We start from the raw sequence: 23,005 nt of genomic DNA, 5'->3' as shown, positions 1-23,005 counted from the left end.
GTAGCATTGGAACGATACCACGAGAAATATTTTAAGCAATGTACGAGTCTACGTTAAAAATCCTACGACTCCAATATATCATCCTACTTTCGATCGTATTTCGATCGCTATTCAGCAACAAGTATTTGCAAAATTCTTCACCCAACCCGGCAACCTCATCTTCCCCTTCCGACGACCGCGTCCAAAAAAAACTGCTTAAACTTTGCAGAAATATTCTTTCACCAAGTTATGGCGAAATTTCGCGCGTCCCAAATATAAAACTGCGGAATTCCGTCGAGAAGAGCCCCCGACACCTATCGATCGTGGTCGTCTATCTGGAATCGATTCTCGGTACGTATCGTCGACGATTCGAGAGGCGAATGGCTGGGGACCGATTCGGAATCGAAACGCGGCCGTGCAACTCGCGACGTATTATGGACGAAAGGAGTGAGAGCAATCTTCGTCGATAGCGTCTTTCCTCGCACAATAAAAAGATCGATATCTCGTGGCGTGTTTCGCTCGACGCGACCGCCAAGATTCTTTATCCGACATCTGTGTCAAGGAAAAATTCTTCCGATCCTTGCCGTGATCCCGTCGTTCTCGGCTTCTTTCGTAATCCTTTCCTCGGTTACCCGTCGAACCGGCGTCCTCTTCCCTTTTCCTCGTCTCTCTTTCGCCCCTTTTTCCTTTCGGGGTAGTCGCGCGTGGCTATGGAAAACGCCGCGGGAAAGTAAAATGCCCGTCGTTACCCGAAGACCCGCGTCAACGACGTTCCACCGAGGGATTCCGTTGCTCGAGGATTCGACGAAGATTGACCGAGATTAACGGGGACCTGACGAACCAATCCTTCAACGAGGCGTACCGAAGATATCGCGATGAGAGGGGGATGCTCGCTGGAGATGTTGGTTTCGAACGACCGGCAGATTGGTTGGGCAGATTTTGGTCGATGCGGAATTTCAGAAATTCGCTCGTATATTTTTAGCGCGATTTCTGACTTTTACGTTATATTTGTCGGATTAAGGTTGGAATTTTGGGCGTTCGATGAACCTTTACTCGAATTTACCATCGCGCATATAGCCGATGTTTACCGGTACAAATGTGGGTACTACAAGAGGCTACAAGTAACAGCGGCGATAGGATGGTCGAGATGCCGATGACAACGAATTCAGCTTCGACAACGAATCCACGGTCCACGGGATGACGGGACACGATTCGGATAACTCTCTCGATAACTCAATTAGCAATTCGCCCAACGACTAACTAACTAACTAACTAATTAACTCGTAATCCAAATGAAACTGCCCTTATATAGTCCTTTTCTCACTCCTTGGGTCAATCTCTGTTTTTGAGGAGAGCCGCGCAACTATTTTCTACTTCCGTTGTTACACGTCCCTCCCGTGACCGTGGTTTAGGTTAGGGCCGAGGTGACTCATTATGTCACCTCGAGCTCAAACCCATCGTACCTTAAACCTTAAGTACCCGCATAGCTATTTCTTCGTTTATTGTTAAATGTCGTTGTCGTAAACATCTGGATTGGGGTATTGGGCTTCTCCGAACATTCTAAAGAAAGGTCTCGATGTCCTTTCATCTCTGACATATTTATTTTCCTATGATTTTCGTCACGTACGAGTAAAACTGACCGTATAGCTTTAAAAAGCTTTAAAATCATTTAGCGAAAATCCTCGAATATTTCGATCTTCGTCGGATTGCTGTTCAGCATCGTCAGGTCACGATGAAAATCGGTCACGAACGATCATACTCTATTAGGATGATCGCAATGGCGATGATGCGCGAGCGCTCGGTTCTGGCCCGGTAGGCGCGTCTTAATTAAAATTAATTGTCCCGGCCGCGTAGCGTCGTAAATCATAATAACCGGGGCCGAAAGTTATGGATGTGCCGCGACGCTCGAACGGATCTTTCATCTCGATCGGCGATCGATGGTTAACCCAGGGCCGCTGGAATCGGGACTCCTCGTGGCGGACAGTGATTGATCGTCCGTGTGGATGCAGAGGATCCTCCGCTCGACTACCGTTTCCTCGGCGGACACGCGAGGAAAACAAGCGACCGATCGAACACGACGTGACACAGCCGGGTGTCAAGCGTGCTGTGATCTCTCCACTCCGTTCTCGCTCGCGATTAACCCTTTCCGCTGGAACGCGTTCCGCGAATACAGGATACCGAAATCTAGAAAACACGGTATTTTGTGTTTCAAAGCACGCTAACCAGGCTACTTATTAATCCCGAATCGATATGAAGCTAACTTGAACGCTAAAACCAGCAGCATAACGCGACCAATTACAAGGACGGAGTAAGAATCAGGGTATCGAGGAACGTTTTCTCTTTAATTTTGAATTCGACGAAATCTTCGTTCTTTCCATCCATCGTAGAACAAAGTAACGATCAGGTTGGGCAGTGACGTTTTTCCTTCGATTTTTCAATTCGACAGCATCTTCATTTTTTTCCGCCCACGGTGGAACATCGACGACATATGGGATAGACGACAGGTTGAAAAAATCGCGTTGCCCGGAGCTACAGAGCTGTCGGCGTATTATGCACGCGTCGAATCCAATCGCATTAGCCGCTCCCAGGAGACTTTGGGTGGCCATGCGTCGCGGCAAAGGCAAATATTATTCGAATTCCGCGTGCACGCCGCCATTAGGCCATCGTTCCTCAGCCCGTTAATCTCTCAGGGGCTAACGAAACACGGAGTCGGCCGTTATTAGTGCCGAATTTAGAATTAAGCGTGGCCTGGCCACCCCTCCGGTTCTCCCTTTTGTTTCCAGCCGGGGGAAAGCCTGCCCGTGGAACAATGCCGGGACAATTCTTTCGCCGCCGCGCCGTCGACTTAATTCGCAGGACCACTTTTAATTTTCATTTTCCTTCTCTTTTTCCCCTTCGTTCTACTCGCGCCTTTTCTTTCTTTTTGCGTTCTGTCGCGTCGGGTTAATCGCTGTTCGATAGAACGATTTGGAATGTATATTCGAGGTTCGAGAGATCGGGGGCGTTCCTCCATAACGTTTTATTCTTCTATTTCTTGAACGTGTTTAGCTTCGGTGATGATGAATTTTGTGGCGAAATACCAATTGATCGTTTCGCCCGTCTTCGCCTATCTCACGAGCTTCCGCGTTTTATTACACACGTTATATCCGAAAGTTCATAACTCCGAGGGGAAACATCGCCGTCTCTTTCACTGGCCTTCGTCCCAAATGCAAATAGAATACAGTCCCATAGGTTGACCGAAGCCTGCTCGCAAACACTGTATAAAAAGGGATGCTGGTTTAACCGAACGAATAATTTAATTGTTCCCGAATTTACCAATTATATCCGTCTTTCGTCAGAGATCGAGGTACCCGGCAAAGTTGTCCGAGTCTTTGAAAATTCTGTCTTTTCGAATGGTTTAACAGCTTACAGCGTACAATTGGAAAACGGTAAAGAAACATATAAAACGATGTGAAATAGCTGGAAAAATCATCGATTCCAACCCAACAACGATGAAATAATACAGAAAAAGAAAAAAATGAATAATACTCGAAAAATGACAAAATCTACCTTCGCTTTATCAAAATTATTCTAAAATTCAAACCTATCTTCCTAAAGCATGCCTGTACCGTCAACCGTCTAACCTAACCCTAAGCCGTATTGCTCGATAGCGCGTCACAGAAACTTTCTGTTCTTCGAAAAGACTGCTCGTCGTCCAAAGGAAAAAAAGGCGAAGAAAAGCGGAGCGCGGAGGAAGAAGCGGAACGAGGAGAATACGAAGGAAAAGAAAACAACGACGAGCAACCCAGTTCCTCGAAGGCCTCTCTCTAATCGCATCCGGAGCGTTTCGTCGCGCGTCTCGTTTTCTCGGTTGGAGAGAAGAGACAGAAGAGACAGAAGAGACAGAGGTCGTATCCGAGGACCCTTTCTCACGCGACGTCGCCATCCCGCCGGATCAAACCAGAATTACTCTGCGCGCAACCCCTTACGATCTTCGAAGATTCAACCCCTACGACACCAGGGTCGCTCGCTTAGCTGCAAACGGGACGGAACTGCTTGACCGTTGTCCAGTTTCTCAGCATCCCTCTCCCTCTTCCTGCTTTTCATCGTTCGCTAGCCCGTGCGCGTCCCGTGAGAATCAGCCTGGAATCGAAAACTGGTCCAGCGTTACGCGGATCCTAGAATCCGATGCACGATTGGCGGAGAGAGGTGGAGAGAATCGCGCGGGCTGCACCCCAGGGACCAGTCCGGGGAAAAATGATGTTCGTCTTCAGTTTCGGCGCGACGGTACGACTCGCGTGACCTCCAAACGAACGGAAATCAGAGTGTGACGATAACGGCCCAGTGGCAGGCGAGAAATCCGAGTTCACGTTCTGTGAAACGTGAATTTGTACGAGACGAGTAGAGAAGGAGAGAGAGGAAGCGATAACCGCGAGGTCGAAGATCGCGGCGCCGAAAGCGGTTGCGATTCCACGCGTCGCGTCGTGGCGATTACGCTAATTGCCGCTCTAATTGACCGACATTCGCCGGCGTCGCGTCGTTATCGAGCTCGAGCGACGCCGCCGTTTTTCCGGCCATCCAACGCCCGCCTGATCCAGCTCCGAGCCAACCCGGAAACTGGGCTATTGTTGGAACGAGGCGGAGGTTCGCACCTCGCGAAGAAGATCGTTCTTTTTTTTCAGGATATCGGAGACACGGCGACGAGCGTGTTAAATTTTCGATCGTGCAGTGATTTTCGTTTGAGTTAGCTGTCGAGATGGTTTTTTGGCAAAAGGGAATTTTCGTGATCGTTTTTCCGTTCTTTGGATGATTTGGCTCGAAGCGTCGAGTAAATAAAAAGTACAAAGACGCGAAGAGAGAGTTTGTTAAGTTTTGCTCGTCGTTGCATTTATCCTCGTGCATGTTAGAATGGAAAAGTATTTTTTCTTTTTCTTTAACATTGTTTCTACGTTTTCTACGGTTACATTTGCACGATACATTTTCTACTGTTCGCGTTCGATCGATTTACCTTTATAATCGCATGCATTTTTCAATCTGTAACACATTTCGTGGTGTTATCTGTTTCTACTTTGTACATTAATATTACCGCGTTAAGTTTAGACCTTTCCAAAAATTCACACGCCGCAGCAAACCGTAAGAAGCAAAATTTCGAATCCGTCGCCCTAACTTTCGACGTGTATTCCATCATTCCGGATACCACTCCTACCCGGTCGGACTACGAAGAATCGATATCCCGAACGGTTGTCGTTCGATCGCCATCGAAAACTCAATCTACGCGATTCTCGGAAAACGGGACGTTTGATCGTTCGTATAGCAGCAACTCGCGTTAATCGACGAAATCGTCGGTGTGTTCGCTACTCCCTAAATGATTCGCTTCATTTACACCTATAAACGGCGAGTTTTATAGCCGGTTCATTCGTTTCTGTCGCTTAACTAATTGCCGGGCCGTGTTTGCCCGCCGCGCGGATCATCCCCTGTCTTTTTCCTGCCCCTGTAATTAGCCCTTCTTCGTTATTAGCATTAATTTATTAAGCGACCGTTCTGGTCGGAGCGCGCGGGCGCTATCGCTTCCACCAACGATCCACCTCGACGCGTACATCGCCTTTAAAAGCTCGCCGCCTACTCCGTTTCCTTTAAGCCAATTCGTTCGACTGAAATACACTTCCCGAGTAATCCATCTTAACGTAATTAACCGGTTATACGTTGAGCAGTTAGCGGTCGACGCTAAGCTTCGCGTCACCGGTTCACCGGCTCACTGATTTTTCCTTCCGACCCTCGTTCTCACCTGTTCCGGCTCGTTGTGGTTCTATGAACGATAGCTGAAGAGATTCTACCTGAGGAACTGCGTGGAAATTTTGTTTCGCCGGTTTGCCGAGGTGATAAGTCCAGAGTCTCGAGGTTCGCTTGTAATGTTTCGCGTTGCCATTGTATTCCTCTGTAGAGAGGTTTTGCAAAAGGGTCGTAGGTGCACGCGGAGCAGATTTTTGGCGAGTTTGAAAGGATATCGAACGGGAATTTTGAGGGTGTAGTTGTTTGAGCAACGGCGGGACTATATCAGATTGCGATAGAGAGATTTTTTAGCGACCCAACGTTTTATTTCGTTGATTGTACAAAAATTGACGGTGACGGGTTTTTGGTTAAATTTTTGACTGTTCGGTGAATTGTATATATATGTACGATAATGTGTACAAATTTCATTGTATCGGGAAACTCGACGAATCGGAGACTCTTCTCTTTGTAACTATAATTTTTATCGAGTGTACGAAGTAGAAAAGACTGTTTGGCATTTTTCATGGGATATTTTTAATTACGGTATAATATAATCTCTTGAATGCGAAAGAGAATCTCTGCGAGCTTCGGCGTTTGTCGGAACTTGTCAAACCTGTAGGCATTAGCGACAGCTAATTAACAAAAACTTGGATCGTTTGGTAACCAGAACAAAGCAAAGTGCAACGGAGGTTGATTTCCGTGAGTCTGCGAAGTTCACGGTCCTTCGTTAAATTCGTAAGTAAAATTCTGTAATATATTCCCTCAGAAATTGAAGAAGCCAAGGATTATTTTTGCTTCCGACATTCATTGAAATTCGTTAAGTCATTAATTTGTTTTTTCTTCAAAATTCAAATATCTTCCATTTCCATTTTCACCTATTTTTATAATCGCTTGCTCCTCCATCTATTAAACATTAACACGATCGCATTTATAATTCATTGTTCGCGAAGCTTGTTATCGGCCTAAGTTCTATTTTTCTTTTGTTCCAGCGAAACCTTACTTGTCTCTAAGCGTAGAACGTATTGTCTAGCTTCGCGCATTCGTAATCCACCGAGACGCTTCTATTCTTCCTGCTCTAAGAAGCAAAGGAATAACGCGAAATTAAATTCCAAATCCTAAATTAAAATTAAACGAAAATACGGTATTTCCAAAATTGAAGCGAAGAAACCGTAAAACCGCGTAGCGCACGCTGTTAATCCTTGCAGGAGTAGAAACACATTGCCGTATCGAACCGAGCCAAATATTACCGGCAGCGAGGTTCCATGCTGTTCGCCTTGAATTGAAGTTCGTTCGAGGGTTCCCCACGAAGCTTCGCCGGAGATACGAATTTTCTATGTATTTTCCGTGCGCGATCCAAGATCAACACGCGGGATAACTGGCTTCCGTTAGCCGGCGAATCCCCGAGCAAGAAGAATCCCGGTTTCCTGTACAACCCCATCCATCGTGGGCCAGGATGTTCCTGCAGTAGGAAGTCGCCAGTTAGCCGGGAACGCGCGGCTTCCAAGATATCGCGCGCGTGCGAAATTTCTCGTCGTTAACGCGGTCTCCATTCTTCTTCCGCGCTCATCCTCGCCTCCAGAGTCGAGATTCGTCGCGGTCCTCCGCGAGACTTTCAACTTTGTCCAACTTTGGCTTCCCGGAACGGAGAAATCTTCGCGTGGCGTTTAGAAAAAAAAAAAAAAAAAAAAGAAAGAGAGAATCTTTAAAACGAGACACGTGGCTCGTGTGCGTCGTTCGCGAAGAAAATTGATTAACTTCTGGCAGGAATTTTGAAGGTGTTAATCTTGGTAGATCGACGAAACTCCTGGCGAGAAGATGAGAAAAGTGTATCGTTGAGAGGAGGCGGCAGTGCGGTGGAAATTAAGGTACGCGAAGACGCGAGGATTTGAAAATTAACATTGGTAGAGATATCGATTGACGGAGACTGAAAAAGTACGTGCGATATGTTTAATCCTCGACGAAAGAAAGAAATTATCGATCGTTTTTTTTTTTTTTACATGTAGAGAACCAATAGGAGGACCTTCGAATTAAAAACTGCAGAGTAGAATCTCCGAGGGCCAAATGTTTCGTACATTCCGTAAATAAAAATTATACAGATAACGATCGTCCGTGTAAAATACTGCTGGTACGATTAAAATGAAAAAATTATCGACGCTCGCCGATTAAAACTTTGTTTCTAGGAAGGAGTGTCTACCGGAGAAGCGTTGGAGAATTTTTTACGAACAACTCGAGGAAAACAAAGTCGCTGAAACGCAATGTCCATTGCGGAAGCCCAAGGTCCTGTCCAAGGATAATCGTTTCTCTCTGTATCGTTCCGCAAAAGTTTCCAATAACGGAAACGACTCGAGAAGACATCCTCCGCGGCTCGATATCCGCGCGCAATCGTGCGGATAAACGCGCGACGTTACCCAGGGCCGAGTGTTTCAACTTTTACAGATCTCACCCCGTAACGGGCGAAAGGGTGTGTGTTAAGGGGGTTGGCCGCGTGTATGGATTTTTGCGTGCTCGTGTGCACCACGGTACGTCGCCTCTGATAAAATTTTATCGCCTTCGACGCCTCGGCCATTACGCTGTTCCTTTTAATGCAACTCCACGCGCACTATTCTGTCTTTTTCCTCGTCATTATCGTCGTTTTCATTATAATTTTAAGATATAGAATCGATCGATTTGATTTACGAATTTTGGCAAAGATTACTTTAATTTTGTTTGCCATCCGATTGACAGATCTGTTAATTTGGTATCTGTAATTATTTTCACAGTTATTTCTTCGTCAGATTTATACTTTTAGATTAACTTTTGAAGTGACGTTTTAAATGAAGTTGATATTAAACGCGGTATAAACATTTGATCGAGTATTTTGATCGAACTATTTATTTGTAAGATTTTCAATTTTTATAATATCAGTCGAGAATCTCTCTGTTTTACGATCAATTTTTCAAGACCGTCACGAAATAACGTTTCGCTCGAAACATTCCATTATCGTACGAGAAATTAACCGGAGCCGATTACGTGTGTTCGATCGTTGCGAAAAATCCAGTTCCAGATTCCACCTTCCCTGCCACTTCGTGCATTATCAAGCCCTGCTTCGAATTAGAATCCAATTTCCTGTCTCCCGCGTTTTCACTCTACACCACTTCCAAAATCCGCCTGAAAAACCATCATCCCTTTCTCAAAACTCGTTACGTTCCTAACCCCAAGAACGTCAAAGCAAATTGCCTGTGACCCGTGCGAAAATATGCTCTGAAAAACCACTCGTCTTCTCGAAATTTCAGGATAGTGAAAAGAATATTCTAATTTTCTATAATTCCTTCAAAAATGTATATATCCCGTTGCTTATGAGTGCTTTTCAATTTCTTCGGATCTGAATATTTGTAATTGTAAAAATACTAAGCCCAACGGACAGAGACTAGTTCCTAACTTCGCAATTACCGGCGGAAATACCTGCATTCGTATAAGGTAGTATCCAGTATTAGTAAATGCAACGAATTCGCATCATTCTCAGTTTCGAGTTCTCGTCAAAATTCCGTCAATTCGACCACCTTCGATTTCGAAAGATAAGTTCCACGTTAAATCCAAAAATTTCTCCCAAACACCGATCGGAACCACCCTCCACCGCCGCCCATTCGACATCATTGGCTCCAACCCAAAAAAACTCCCCCCTATGACCCTTGATCTGTTCCATTTTCTCATTCAGACTTGGGAAACTTTACGAATACCCAAGTGTCGGAATACTTCGGCGCAAATCGAGGGCAAGGTGTTTCAGAATCCCAGGTATCTCGAACGGGACGAAAGCAAGCGGACAGGCAGGCAAGCAGTCAGAGACAGACAGGCAGGCAGCTAGTGAACGAGAAGGAAGATAGTGGCGTACGGAGAAAGAACGGAGGAGAACTCGGTGGGGCCAGCCAAGAAGGAGCTTCTGATCCGACGGGGCAATTGGACACGAGCCAGGGAGACGGAACGGGACGGGCGTAAGTGTACACGCGGCCGTGATTGCGCGAGGAGAATGTAATTAGTGACGGGACGTTGCCGGCGATCCCTTCCCGCGACTGGGCTGCACGATATCCGGGACAAACTCGGCGGGAATCTATGGACCCCGGGACGGAGCTGTTTGCGGAACGTTTCCGTGCGATTATGCGCGCCTAGGCCGCGAGTAAGCTGTTCCATGCTGCGAAGGTGAGAGACAGGAGAGCGAAGAGAAACGTCAACAGCAGCTCGTTGATCTCGTGTCCTCGCTTCTGTTATTTTACGGTTGTGCCGTTTTTCGCGTTTATCGCTTGTTCCGTGTTGTTCGCGGATTGAGCCGAAGCAGAAGTTAAGGTACTTCTAACGAAATATCGACGATTAATATCGCAAGGTTCTTCAAGAGTGTAGTGGCGGCTCCTCTGTCGTCGACTTTTATTCGTCGAATGTGCGGTTTCTTTTAAAGTTGCTAATTTTATCTAATATCGACGTTTTAACGACGAGACACACCGAAAAATTGTAAAGAGCGCGAAAGTTAGTTCGTAGCTTAGCAGGATGATGTATCGATCATTTCATTTAGCGTGTGCTAATAGACGCTGTTATTTTTCGACAGCGAAGCGGTCATTACTCTTCAAGGACCACCGAGGAGGCGAAAGGATTTCAGGAGTTGGAAACATTACTCGAAGGAAAACAACATTTATCTAACAGGGTAAGTGTGTTCCTTCAGTTTTGCAAAGTACAATACCCTCTGTTTCGCGAAGTACGACACCAACGACGTACATTCAACGCGTCCACGGTAATCGTTTAAAAATCAAAACTTTTCACCAAAGAAAGGATTTTCTCCACGCTGTCGATTTAATTTCACTGCTTTTAAATTATGCCACGCGACAAACGCTATTAATTGCACTTATCTACGTTCGACCGAACGTAACTGGCCTTCGTTTATAAAACATTGAACTATCGTAACAAAATTTACGGCCTTACACGTGCCACTATATTTAGAGGCATTATTCCAGTAAAAAAGAAGCGACCAGGCAGAATATATTCATCGTAACGTTAAATATTCCGCTTGACTTTTACCTGTGACGATTTTCGAGCACTTAACGACAAATAGTCCCGAGAAGAGATTAACATAGAACAGCTTCTGCGTAGGAAGCAAGAAAGACGCCCCAGGGAAAATATTTTTCCGTAGAGGCTCGATGGTACAGAGTCGTTCTCTGATACTTTCATTTAACGTTCGTCGTTTGACAATGAACGAAGTATTAGGATCCCTTAAGCCTCCCAGGTAACTAAACCCGGAGGGACATAGTGCAAGTGGCTTTACGGATTCTTTGTGTCGGTGAGAGGCAAGGTGGTCAAGAAGGTACAAGGTGTCGAAGGGTCGTCAGGTTCCCTTGTTTAGATCGTTAAGCGAGGACAGGGATCGCGCGGCATAATTAGGCTTCACCTTGTCCGACGCCCGCGTCACACGTAGATTACAAATCGGTTCGGTGTTCTCGGTTTCCAAAGACTTAGCTTTCGTGTCTACGAACATTTAGCTCCGATATGGTGAAACGCGTACAGAATTTTACTATCGCAGCCTCCTCCACGATCGTCTAACGAAAATGTTTCGAGTCTCTCGGTCATCGTCCTCGAAACTATACATCGATCCACTTTCCTTCGAACGCTAGACGATCTTCCATCTTACACGGTAGCGCGTTTCCTATCGTCTCGTAGAACGGCAATCGATCTCAGGGTCGCGTCGTCAGCCAGCCGTTTCCCTGGAATTAACCCCAAAAAACGTTGTCGCTGCGCGTCAAAGCTTCCCTGATTGGTAGGCTCGATGGCGGCCGGCTTGATTGGTATCATTGTAGAGGGAGGGGAGACATTTTATGCAGCGGCCTGTGCACCACGACTCGAACTTGAATACCGAATCAGCCGGTCGAAAGAGAAGCAGAGAGGCAGAGAAGCAAAGCCAAACGGAGGGACAGGGGGACGCGATAAAGAGAAAAAAAGATGGAAAGCGACGAAACGCATAGGAGCGACGAGGAAGATTTTACCGGTTTCGTGGCTACGTAGCCCCGGTAACAGTAGAACGAACGAGGTTCCCCACCCCTCTGCAGCATTTTAATAATCCCCGAACTCCCTTCGGAGCAGCCCGAACAAGGATGCAGCGCAGCTGGACCCCTTTTTGCCTCGTGCCCGGTGTTAAGGGGGTACCGCCCTCCCACTGCGTTCCATCTCCCGGCTCGACTTCTCTTTCGTCCCCCGCACGCAACCCTCGTTCTCGCGGACGAAGATCGGGCCTCTTTCACAGGCGACAATCACAGCGTAACCCGAAACGAATGCCGCTCGAACGTTCGCCGGCCCAGAGTGCCGTGTGCTCCGAGTTGCGAAGCGATGCGTCGAGCGTGAAACGAACGGGGACGGTGGTGGCATAGCGCGGCGGTTGTCGGCGCCATGCGGGTCCATAGTTTCTCTATGCTGTACGCGGCCATCCGTGGACCGTGGATCGCCTGTATTTCGCCATGTCGAGCACGCCTTTGTGCTCAGGTATTCTGTCGTTTCCCTCTGCCCGTCTGTCTTTCCTCTTTCATCCTAGCTTCTACCATCCGCGCGATGTCGCCTTTCGTTTCCCTTCCTTTCTACCTCTCTCGGTAGCGGTTCTTTCTTTACCCGGATTACGGCCGGTCCTTCTCCGTTCCACGGTTCGTTTTCTCGTTTCTCGAACTCTCTATCTCGTTCAAAGTCACCCTCAAAGTCTGTCGTTCACAGTGACGACGGGAACGGGTGGCGAGACGGGGAGCGAGAAGGACAGAGAAAGGGAAGACAGGCGGATCGAGATTAAGGCAACTTCGCAGACTCGGCGACTGCGCCCGCGGCTCTCTGTGTGCGGAATACTTTGTTGGAATAGCTGAGACCGCCTTGCCCCCGATCGGAAGCGCCGCGACGACGAAAGCGGACAGGCACCCGCGCGCGTCTCGCGCCGGCCGATCTCCTCCGTTTCCTGTCACCGACGCCGACGGCTAACCCCTCGAACGGCCAATAGCCTCGGCTTGTTCCTCGTATCTCCACGGACGATTTTTCCTCCTGAAGACCATTGACTATTCCTCTGATTCCAGCGAATTACACCGGTATGGTAAATAGCGATGATGACGAGTCGGCTCCTTGGATCCCGGCAGCTCACTTTCAAACGCGAAAGAAAGTTTCTCGAGCGAACCCAGCCTGATTTCTTTTTGTAGATTCCTCGAGACGACGAAACCTTTCGAAATGAGATTCTTGGTTGGTTCGTTTTGCACGGTGGGTAGATGTTTTTTAAATGACAGCTGCGTAAGTTGCTGTTAAATACACCGTGCTAAACTGGTTTGAATTTTATTAATGCTTGAGTCTCTTTCCTGATCATATTTGATTGCGAGCATGTCTCTACTCGTGCTCGATCCTTCGCTAAGTTTCGTCGCTAGATACGAGTTCGATCTTCGAAATATCGCCGGGCGTTTTGGTTTCACGTCGAAATGTATTTTCAATTTCCTAGTCTTTTCGAAAGTGGCAATGTAATTAAGTAGATATCCAGGCTTGACCATTGACGCCGAAAGGATAGTCGCACACGAAGCAAGAATGGTAGCAGTTGGAACTCAACCGCGAGCTCCGTTAGTTTTGTACTCGGACCAAGGTTTCAGGGAAAGATCCGCAAACGCAAATCACACTAATTCTGTTTGCGATAGTAACTAGCGCAGTGACTGGCTGCGCTTTGAAGGGCCAGCCAATTAGTAGTGACGAAGATATTACGTAAATCTACTTAAACGAGCGAACGTCGAACCGTACAAGGGTCTTGTATTTACCGTGAAATACACAGCCACGTACAGTCTTAAAAATCCATGTCAATCCTCGCTAAACGATCCATTTTTAAGCTCGAAAGGAAGAAATCGTTGAAATTGCAATTCGCAAATGAATTTTAGTACATGTGACGAGATTTTCAACTTGATATTCCCAGAAATTAAAACGTTAAGTGACACCGATATTACGAAAAACGTTATCCTACAATTGCTTGTCCCTAGATTTCAGATTATAGTAATAAATTACAATATCTTTCGTGGAATTCCGCCTCCGTGGAGTTAAAAAAGCGACGAAAAATTCGAAGTGGAACGCAATTCCTGTGGCGGCAGTCGCGACAGTTGTCGGAGATCCCCAGAAAGCCGAAACGGGAACAGCGAAGTTCACGTAGTACGGGTTCTGTCGCGTGTATCGAGAAATTTACAGTCGCCCGGCAATACGGGACGAATCGAAGCGGGACCACCGCTTCCCGCTCCTTTCCCGGCGTTTTGGTTTCCTGGAAATCTCTGGAACCGATTCGCGCCATTATCGTGAAATCCAATTTCTCTGGAAGCAATTTCCACCTCGGCTGCCGGCTTCCCGAAACTCATCCCAGCCGGCTGAGCGACGAAAAATTCGTGAACAAGGAGGTCGGTCGGTCGGGCGGTCGGTCGACGTTGTCGTCGACGTTGTCGTCGACGTTGTCGTCGTCGTCGTCGTCGTCGTCGTTGTCGTCGTCGTCGTCGTCGTCGTCGTCGTCGTCGTGCCGCCGTTCCATACACACCCGTTACATCCCCGCGGTCACGTCTCTCTTTATCTCTCTTCGTCCCTCTCTTTCTCCACTCGGCTCGCCTCTTCTCGTTCGCAGCCTCTTTTTTTTCGCTCTTTTTTTCTCTCCCTCGTTTCCTCTCTCTTTCTCTCGCGTGCTTTCGGGCCTCCAGCACGTTCATCGGTGTCTGAAAAGCTCCGGTAGGCAGGCGGACCTACGATATGCTACCGCTCGAGTGTGGGCGCGCGCGCGCGCGCACACGCTCTCCAAAAGAGAGAACAGAGAACGCCGACTAGGTCGGAGGAGGACAGCGGGAAAACGAAGAGGACGGCGCGAGAACGGCGTGACGAGGAACGATCGCGGGGTCGGAAAGAGAACGCGACAGACGGAGGAAGAGCGAGAGAGAGGGAGAGAAGCGGAGGAGAGACGAGGACGAAACGACAAAGAGAAGCCGACGCTTGGAGAAAGAGAACGAGGGAGCGGTGCACACGATCCGAGAGGAACGATCAGACCGAGGGATCGTTTAATAGACAAGGACGGAGGGCGAGAATCCGAGAGAAGGAGAAGAAACGTGGAGAAAAAGAGAGGCAGGATCGTGCGCGCTTGCGGAAGAGAGCATCGGCTGAAGCGTGAGGAAGGGGGAGGAGAACGACGACGAGGAGATCGGGGATGAGGTGGCGGCGGAGAGGCAGAGGGAGAGTAGCGGCACGGAACGGAGCGCCAGAGAGAACGAGGGAACGAACGAGCAACGAAGAACGAGTTAGTGGAGGACAACGAGGACAGAGCGTGGCGGTCGACGAAGACGGGAAAGTCGGACTAACGCGGCCGCCCGAGCGAGACCGAATCGAGCCGAGGGAAGGCAGTGCCGTTGGCGTAGTAACGTGCCGTGGCTGCTTTGCTTGCCCGCCTGCCTGCCTGCCTCTGCCTGCCTGCCTGCCTGCCTGCCTCTGCCTGCCTGCCTGCCTGCCTCTGCCTGCCTGCCTGCCTGCCTGTCTGCCTGGCAGCCGCCTGTGCTCGCCTGCCTGACTCACCGTTAGTGTGAGAACGCGGCTGTGTGCCGGCGCGCTCTCTGCGTGGCGCGTCCGTCGGGTCTCTCGCTCTCTTTGTGTGTGCGAGGGGAGACCCGACCGACGAACGAACGGTTGTGTGCGTTTCGTATAGGTGGATGGGGGTCCCGGCCCGGCTTTCGGCCCGTCCCGTCCCGTAGGTAGAGTATCGCACCGCTCGCCACCCGCTATCCACAGCAGTTTCAGCCAGCCGCCCGCCTGCCAGTGTCCCACCGCACGCCGAACCGTTTGCACTCAGAAGCGATCAGGGAGCCCTTCTCTCCCTCGACTTCCCCCTTCGAGAGAAACGTGCGCGCGCGCGCGCGCACGCTCTTCCACCCCGGCGAGTCGCGCATCGCGTACCCCGCCGCTATACGCCGCCTCTATATCCGTTTCTCGTCTCCTCTCGTCTCACCCTCGCTCCTTTACGCCCTCGTCTTCGTTACACGCGCGTTATTTCTCTTTGTTCTTCCCGGCGGGACGATAGCATCTTCGTCCCCCTTTTCCAACTTCTCCCCGGGTTCCGTCTACCGGTCGTCTTCTTCTTTTTCTCCATCGGTTTCCTCCCCGGTTTCCTTTTTCCTCTCTTTCTTCTTCTCTTCTTCCTCTCTGCCTCTGTTTTTCCTCCTTCGCCGCCAGTCTCCCGACGCTCTTCTTTCTTTTTTCGCTGTCAGTCACACTCGAAACGCACGAGCGCCGACTATCGTTCTCTCCCTCCTGCTCGCTCCCACTTTCCTCTCTGTCGGTTGGCTGGCGTTCGGCGTGTTTAACCTCCCGCCGTCCCACAAGCAGCCCCTCCACCGCCGACACCAGGCTTCTGTCTCCGTTGGCAGCGCGAGCGGGCCATTCGTTCCGTCTCGTTCGCTCGACTCCTCTCGTGTTCCGCGCGCACCACACGGCTGCTCCGTCCCTCTTTCTCGCTCCTGAGTAGCGCCGGTGTGTACTCCCGCTGTCACCTGATCGCGGGACGCTTTTCGCGGGTGAGATACCGCTCGGCCACCGAGTCAACCGAGTCTGCCGCCGCCGCCACCGTCGCTCGGTTTTCCTCCTCCGCACCCCGAGCCGCCTCTTCCTTCGGCATCTGCTCCTACTCTCCTCCTTCTTCCTCTTTCTTTCACGGGACGCGCGCGCGCTTTCCTTTTCCTTTCCGTCTCGCGCGGACACGTCGTGCTGGTCTCTTCCTATACTCGGCTCTTTGCCGCCGCGCTACGTCGAACGTGCACGCGGCTAGCTGGTGGTTTTCGAGAGGGAACGACACGAAGGGAAAAAAGAAAACGAAGAGAACCCTCGAAAGTAGCGGCGAGACAGGAAGAAGGGAAAACGTCAAAGACGTGGAAAACAACCGATGAACCGAGGCGGAGCTATAGGCACACGGTAAAAAAAGAAACGGGAAAAAGACGGTAAAAGGGAGAAAGAGAGAATCGCAAGAGGAAAGAAAGACGGAGGATCGAGAGTGCGAGGGTACGAGAGAGAGAAAGAGAAGTGCGCGCCACCGACATCGTCCAACCACGACTGGCTTGGCCGATCTCTCGCCTCTTCTTCCTCCTTTCACGGATCTTCGCCGGTGCACACGTCTGAAGCCGACCGACTGGAGAGGGAGGTGACACTTTCGGAACGTGGACACGCGGCACGCACGGATCGTCACGCTGGATACGTGAGGATCCAGGAGAACTCCGCTGGCTACCGTGCTCTCGTGCAGGTCGGTGATATAGTGTGTTGTGTGTTCGTAACCGCGCGGCCAGTCAAGTGTTCTGCGAGTCCCGCTTCTTTTTTTTGCTCCTCGTCTTCGACTCTCCGATCCGTGCCGTGCTCTTTTTTTTTTTTACTTCCGCGCGCTCGAGCAACGTTCTTTTTCTCTTTGCTTTTTTTCTTCTCTTCTCTTTCTTTCTCTTCCTTTTCACGAGCATACCGCCAGTCTCGCGAGTATATATCGGCCAGTCTCGAGATCGTCGCGACCACGACAGCCGCAACGACACCGTCCACGATAACGACGACGACGACAACCAATGCAAACAGTGAGCGCGTGAGTGTCCCTGATGTGTCTGTGAGCCGTCTGCCTCTTTCCTTTTTTTTTTTTTCTCTTCACCGTGTCGGAGCTGCGTGACGACCGGTGCCGCCGATAACTTCGCAATTCGAAAAGGCGGCGATAATTCGTAAGTGTGTTGGTCGCGGCACGCCTGCGCTTTTTTTCTTTTTTTTCTTTTCGTTACGTTTTACGGCTCGTTAAAGCTCACGGAATCGTCGCGCTTCGACGTCGTCCCCCATGAATATGGAGATGAACGGTCGCCCGTCGATCCTTCCCTTGCTCCGCGTCGCCTTTCTTTCATCCGTCGCCCCGTCATCGTCGCCGAACGGCGACGTGCTCGAGTTTCCTTCGAGCGTTCGCACGCGATCGCCGTGCTTCACCCGTCGCGCGTGACAACACGCCACGCGAACGCGTCCCGTCGCGCCGTTCCGTTCACGACCCGATATTTGGCCACCGTCGTGTTTCCCGTGCTGGAAAAAAAAAGTGTCACGAGGAAAGTGTCGTTCGATCGGCCACCGATGGCACGCTGTCGCGCGTGTGTCACGCTTTCACGAGTCGAATCGCCGCGCCGTGTCGAACCACGAGCAGATCCGTCAGTCGATTTTGGACGAGCCGCGTTTCGCCAGGAATTTTACCGGAATGCCGATTCGACGAAATTATTTTTCCTTTTCTCTGAAAATCGTCCGTCACGTTCGTGAAATCCTGTGACAGCAGTGTTTCGACGTGTTTCGCGTGCCGATCTTTCGCGATCCATCCGTCGAAATCGATCGAACGAGCCATCCGTATTACGATTGTTTCGGTGTAAAAGAATTTTGTGCGAATTATCTCGTAAAATGTTTTTAGTTACGTCGATCGATCGAAAGAAAACGCGTCTCTTTTGAAATGCCACGCGTTTTCGTACGTGGAATCGGACAGTCTCTGGTGAAAAAGGTCGCCTTCCTAACGATTTCTCGTCCCATGGTATAAAAAGAAAGACGAGAAAGGTGGAAGAAAAAAAGAAGTAACGGTGGAAGGTAGAAAAATCGCGAAAGGCTTGTCGACGGAGAAAAGTTGAAGAGAAGTTGGGAATCGGTGGTGGAAAGAGGGAGGGAGAGAGAAACGCCGGGAGTCGCGTCGGTGTGTCGGAAGAGATAGCGGCATCCGTTTCGGTGCCCGTTGCGGGACGGTCGCCACACCCGCCCGTTTGGGAATTCAACTTACTGCCGCTCGGGACACCGAAGCGTTCGACGTTTTCTCCACGGTGTGTGTAACGGGTATCACGAAAGGCGGCTGTTCGCGGCGGATTAGATTCCGACCGGCGCAGAAATTGCTGCCCCACGGTCTTTCGCTTTTCTGCGCCGCGCTCCGTGCCGTTACAGACATTTGAACCGCCGTGCCCGGTGATACGTAACGATGGAACATCGAACGGAAGCGATCAGAAATCGTGATTGAGAAAAAAGAGATCGATTCGAATGGTGTTTCGCGGATCGAGCGATTTTTAATTTGATTTTAAACGTCGACCACTGTGCAATTGATAAACAAAAAAGTGTGATTCGAACGAAAGTGTACACGAATCGTCCAAAATCGGCGCGGCATCATTTGCGATGAACCGAGGATCGAATAGGTGAATATTTCAGTGGTGATATTGGATTTGTTTCTATCTTCCTTTTTTCTTTTTTTTTTTTTTAAATTGACAAAGTTCGGAAAGTTACATCGTGTGGAAATTACATGGAGCGCTGTAGAGCAGGTGTTTTATCCCTTGTTTTTCGGTAAGGTGTTACGATTCTTTCTTTATCGAATTTGCGATCGATCCAAGATTCGTCGAGACGTCTTTGTCTTCGTTTTACGTTGTTGCCACGAATGTGTTTAAGGTGGTCTATCGTGGTAATTAACTCGTGTTTTATATTTTTCGCGATTTTCGTGGTTCCTTTATTTTCCTTTGCAATTCCGTCAAAATGTAAGTGCAGTATCATTTGGTTCGATCTAAATCGGGACCATGTTCTAAGTTAGAAAGTGTTGTACCGAGACAAATTGCGTCGCGAAAAGGAGACATCGAAATTGTTAGGAAACGCTTTGGGATCAAACCTACTGTAAACTTCGTATAACGTAAAATACATACCGAAATAGCCACGTAGATTCTACAAAAAATCAGTTACAGCCCATTCCATTTATTCGAAAAGATAGCGCCGATACGTACTGCGATAGAAAGATTTAGTCGACTGGAAATTATCAAAAATCCGATTCGATCGTCGCATGGGAAGGTTGGTGAGTTTCGATGCTTCGAACGCTTCGACTATCAAAGTCGTGTAATTATCTTCGAAGAAATATCGAATGGCGTGCAGTTTATACTCGCGGAATCACGTGGGAAATAAAACCGAGGAAAAGAAGAGAAACATGGAATCGAGTGGCGAAAAAATTCCAATCGGGCCAGGAAAAGTATCAAAGCGCGACGCAAAGAGCGTCCTCGTCGAGTTGTCGAGTCGAGGTCTGGAAAGTTTCCTGACGCATGGATACGCTCAGCTATCCCGTTGGCTCTTGAATATCCGTAACCTATCTCTCTGTTTCTCCACCTATCCTCGACAAGGTGGAAACTCGGCAAAAATTCCCCATCTTCTATTCCCGTGGTCCTAGTTTTCCAGAAGCCGCACACCCCTGCCTGAACACGGATCTCTCGCCCCCTTCGATCAATAGTCTAGGTAAACACGTTACTCGCGGCAGACTGCATCCCGACACCGGTCGGAAACTGCCAAAAGTGCAACGTATACCGGGGGACCTGGGCTCGACCGCCAGGATTGCCCTTTTCCGCTCTTAACTTTCCGTCCCGATCCGTTTTGCACTCTCCCAATTCGCGTTAAAACACACAGAAATTGCCTCTTTCGATTTTCCACGGGTAGACACGGGAACCATCGTTCGATATGGTTCGATGAACGGGTTAATGCACTTTCTATAATCAGAATGTCGTTTATATCATCTGAGATTTGCCAGTTATCTTCGACAATTGGCGTATTTCGCGTATAATAGAGACACGTTCGCGAACTATTTTTACATTTTACACGTGTCACTAGGAATCCTGGCATAATCGTAGAAATATTTCAGTTGCATGCGTTTTGGGGGAAAAATTTTCGAGCTTCGCTCGCACCTAGTTCGCGATCTTGGCAAATTTCATCCCCGAGACGAGTCAAAACGTAACATCCTGTGGCATCTTCGATTCACCTTCGATGCAATCCTCCTTCCAAGCCACGTTCCAACTTAAATCACGGTCTACCGTCTAGAATTCCAAACTACCCACCGATAGCAGAAGGAAAAAAGAGCGAGAGGAAAACAAGAGAGAGAGAGAGAGAGAGAGAAAAGCGAAAAGCAAGAAGACGTGGTAAAAGAAAAAAATCCCTCGGAGAGGTAGAGAGAGAGGGGGTGGTTTCCGAAAGAGCGCACAGGGCCGGTGGTTGCAAGCGGTGCACGATGGCACGACGAATCGAGCAGAAAAGTGGGCGCCGCTGGGCTCTCTCTCTCTCTCTCTCTCTCTCTCTGCGTTGGTCTGGCTTGCGAAACCGATCGTGGAAAGGAGAGAGGAGAGTCGGGTTGCGTGGTGCGCGGGAAACGGCCGGCCAAAAGCGGCGCGTTACTCGCGTACGTGCGTGCGTGCGTACATGCTTGCGTGGCTCTGTTGGATGCGTGTGGCTCGTGTGCGCGCGCCTGTATATAGAGACGGTCGGATGGCCGCGGGCCACGGTAGAGGTGTACGTGGTAATACAGTGGCCATGCGAGCTTGATTACACATTGCGATCACGAGTGTTCCACGAGCGGGCGGACATAAGGCCTTTTGTCACACCATGGCCTGCGGGCAGGAAGCACGTAGCGTGACACCGGGCCGCCTCGCTGTGCAAGCGGCACCCACATTATACGCCGCGCGTAATATGTATATGACGGGATACGCCGGTGCGACGAAGACAGAGGGAGAAGGTCGACGTAGAGGCAACCAGCCAAGGCAGAGGGTACAGCAGAAAGAGGGAGAGGGAGAGGGAGTAAGAGAGTGTGTTGGGAGGTGGACCGAGGGTAGAGGACGCGCCATAATACCGGTGGTCCCATGCCGGTACGTGACTTGTGTGCCGCTTTAAGTCGCCGGGACGCCCGAGTCGTGGCCTTCCCGAGAACACCAACCCGGTTTCTGCCACCTAAAGGAGCGCGCACGGCTCCTATTGCGCCCGGGTTATTGTATCCGGTATCGGGTGGCCGCGAGTTTCGACCACGGTAATCGATTGCGCTCTCGGGGCCGGCGAGTTGTGCGGCATGCCGGCAAATTGCCGAGAGGCTCCGTTTAGCGAGCCGTCTCGCGGAAAATCGGCAGCGTTACCTCGCTCCGTAACCGAGACGAAGGCAGGCTGATCCTGATAAGGGAGATGGATTAGGGCGAGTAGTTTCGCAGAAACGGGAATCTTGCGTTTTGAACTTGTTCGTTGGAATTGCCCAACAATTCGAAGGAGAATTCGATTTAGCTCTGAAACCTCGTTGCCACTTGCGCTTTCTTACTAGCTACGAATGGGAACAAAATTTATTTATCGCGCTAGAATTGGAATATTTAGAAAGAGAATACGTGTATTGTGTGTATGTGTGTGTGTGTGTGTGTGTGTGTGTGAGAGAGAGAGAGAGAGAGAGAAGGGTTTATGTGTATTAAGACTGGAAATCCTACCGCAAAGGGAAACTAAAAACGAACATGTCGTGACAAATTGTCGTGTTAGCGATGCTTTCGCAGAAAATTGAAATCGTCATGAAAGATCTAAGGGTTTCGAGAAAGTGAATAGGGAACGTAGCGGTTCGTAGAAAAATCGAATACGCCTTTGGGATTGTTGAGTTGCAGCTGCAACGACGAGGTGAATCGACGAGAAGACGCGTTCAGACGGAAGTAGGGCGAGTCGGAAAACCGGAACGTATCTTATTCTTGGAAAATTCGCAAAACTCGCCAAGGCCATCGGTATAAGTAGGCAACTGTAGCCGAGCCTTTGTCCCGGTAGAAATCGATGATATTTTTAATCAAACTCGAAGCAAGGCGAACGATGATTTTCTTAAGTGGATAGCACACTGAGAATCAAAGTGACTTTTTTTTTACAAATATAATTTTAGAATACTAGTTGCGACGTCTAATAGCTCCGGTAAAGATAAATCTCGAGGCAGGGAATAAACTGCAAGCTGAAAAAAGAGTCGTTACCTGCCAAAGACTTGTTGCATTCTAACGATAAGAAAAATCGTTGGTTCGGCGTTGCGTGCTTGGCGATCGGGAAAATCGCGGTAGAACGGCGCGGCGCAGCGCGAGCCGCGATACGCGCGAGTCCCGTTCGCGTGAAAGGTGACGTGTCGCCTTCAATTTTCTCGATTCCGTCGCGCGATTAACGTCCTCGGCGTGTCGGCGTATCGGTTCGTTCTCGGCCGCTCCAATTTTTCGCAGTGTGCGCGTCGCATTCCTCCGATCGATCTCGTACGCGGTTTCCGGTTGAATTCCGCGGCACGTCGGATAATTTCAAGGATCTGTTCTCTGCAAGACGAACCGCCACGCTGATTAGAAGTATCTGATTATCGCGAAGAAGAGCCCCGTGTCAAGGTTGCTCTATCCTCGCTTCGCTCCGCCATTGTTCTCCTTAATTTCGATTCATTGATACCCCAGCCGACAATAACCACGATAATCATTCCTCGACAGGACTGCCAACAAAGGTCGTA

At 49.4% G+C, this 23,005-nt stretch overlaps 1 protein-coding gene across 6 annotated transcripts in view; it reads left to right on the top strand.

The window, feature by feature from the left end:
- The first annotated feature begins 15,410 nt into the window (after positions 1–15,410).
- Positions 15,411–23,005, top strand: part of LOC117160714 (uncharacterized) — a 65,946-nt gene continuing 58,351 nt past the window's right edge. The window contains exon 1 of one of the 6 annotated variants that reach the window (XM_033341652.2): positions 15,411–16,990. The gene's annotated coding sequence lies outside the window, so the exon portion shown is untranslated. The other 5 variants (XM_033341672.2, XM_076623774.1, XM_033341658.2 and 2 more) reach the window with 5 other exon arrangements.

Source organism: Bombus vancouverensis, chromosome 13 (assembly GCF_051014615.1).
Source record: "Bombus vancouverensis nearcticus chromosome 13, iyBomVanc1_principal, whole genome shotgun sequence".
Lineage (NCBI taxonomy): Eukaryota > Metazoa > Arthropoda > Insecta > Hymenoptera > Apidae > Bombus > Bombus vancouverensis.
The sequence above is the reverse complement of the archived record's forward strand: the minus strand, read 5'-3'. Positions and strand labels throughout refer to the sequence as shown.